The 2005-nt window shown below is 42.7% G+C and overlaps 1 pseudogene; it reads right to left on the reverse strand.

The window, feature by feature from the left end:
* Positions 1-258: 258 nt before the first annotated feature.
* On the reverse strand, positions 259-818 carry LOC140188536 (protein tyrosine phosphatase type IVA 2 pseudogene; annotated as a pseudogene).
* Between the last annotated feature and the right edge of the window lie 1187 nt (positions 819-2005).

Consider the following 2005-nt stretch of genomic DNA (forward strand, 5'->3'; position numbering starts at 1 on the left):
CACCTTTATTTTGCCTACCTGTAGCAATCAGAAGGATAAACTATTGCAGCAAACCATATCCTCATCAAGTTATTGTGCAATACAAGTGAGGTGACAGAATGCGGGGCTTTGCACAGACATAATCTTAACCTCCTGTTCACACAGGTAACAGATTCCTTTCTATAGACTCCTTGAACCTCCCTGATAAGATCAATCATAATGTGAAACAATTCCTTCACCACAAAAGACAGATCCCTTTTTTTAAAAATTCACTCCAAGATTGACGATCTTGACCTCACCACAGCATGGAAACATCTCAATTGTGTGTTCGTGTCACCAGGATGTCTACAGTCTGGTCTTAGAATGCTACTGGATGCAGCAGCTGGTACTATTAGGCGCCCTGAAGCGCAAACGTAATTTTGGCCGATATTTCTCGAGGTAAAGTAGTTGCTTTGAATTAAAAGCTCCACGTCTTTTCTGCTGGATAAATTGAACTGCACCTTCATACTTCATTCCTGGTTCAACCAATGCTGGTGCAAGAAGAACTGGAGCTCGTCCCAGTCCTGCCACACAGCGCACAGCAATGCAGCATCCAAGCATCGTCATGAAATCTCTCTCTCAACGGATTTAACCAGTCGTCCACAATCTGGGTAGGAGGTGCAGCACCATCATCGAAAGGCCAGTCCAAAACCCTGATGCCTTCTTTTTCAACAGGAGCTTTGTCATAGGTTGCTTCACAAACTCGAACACCATACTTCTTGAGCTCCTCTGTGAACTTGTTGAGAGTAGCACCAGCTGGGTTGTGTGTGATGAGAAATCTCATACTCTAGGAGCATATTTCTACTGGGGCTGTGCGGTTCATTGTGACTGCAATACTTAATTCAAGTTTTAAAAATGGGGGGATGGAGCAGAACAGTGTTTGATTTCACTGTTAGTACTTGTGGTTTTAAAGCTCCACTGACAGCTGGATATTGAACACAGGATATAAAGTTGTTTATAAAGTCGTTTATAGGTCCTGACGAAGGGTTCCGGTCCAAAACGTCGACTCATCGTTTCCACGGTTGCTACCCGACCTGCTGAGTTCCTCCAGCGTGTTGTAAGTACATGCCCTCTTCTCATTGCTACCATCAAGGAGGTGGTACAGGACCCTGAAGACACACACTCAACATTTTAGGAACAGCTTCTGCCCCTCTACCGTCAGATTTCTGAATGAACAATGAACCCAAGAACACTACTTCAGTATTTTTAAACTCTTTTAACACTACTTACTTAATTTTTGATATATATATATATATATATATATAATAGTTTATTTTGTGTATACACTGAATGGCTGCCAAGCCAGACATGGACAGTCCCAAGCTGGCTGCAAACAGAGGGTTGGACATGGGACTAGTGACCCGATAGAACATAGAACAGAGGCCAAGATGTCTGCACGAAACAGAGTTGAATACAATGCCAAAAAGTATATACTGCAGATTTGTGAGAGATATTTTCCCATGGTAGCAGCATTAAAAACAAGACGACTGAGATTTAAGGAGAGAATAAGTATTAAAGGGAATCTGAGAGGCAAATGAAACACAAGAGGCTGCAGATCCTGCAAACCACACACAAAATGCTGGAGGAACTCAGCGGGTCAGGCAGCATCTATGGAGGGAAATGGTCACATTCGAGACCTTTCAGCTTCAGTCCAGATGAAGGGTTTCGACATCAGATTTCTGAATAGTCCATGAACCATAAGACATAGGGACAGAATTAGGCCATTCAGCCCATTGAGTCTGCTCCGTCATTCCATCATGGCTGATTTATTATCCCTCTCAACCCCAATCTTCTGTCTTCTCCTTGTAACCTTTGATGCCTTGACTAATTAAAAACCTATCAAATTTCACTTTAATTATACCCAATGAGTTGGCCTCCACAGCCATCTCTGGCAATGAATTCAACAGATTTGCTACCCTCATGCTGAAGAAATTCCTCCTCACCTCTGTTCTAATAAATACTGAGAACATGTGTCGTAGAGTCCTTG

The sequence above is a fragment of the Mobula birostris genome, chromosome 27, assembly GCF_030028105.1.
Source record: "Mobula birostris isolate sMobBir1 chromosome 27, sMobBir1.hap1, whole genome shotgun sequence".
In the NCBI taxonomy this organism is placed as follows: Eukaryota; Metazoa; Chordata; class Chondrichthyes; order Myliobatiformes; family Myliobatidae; genus Mobula; species Mobula birostris.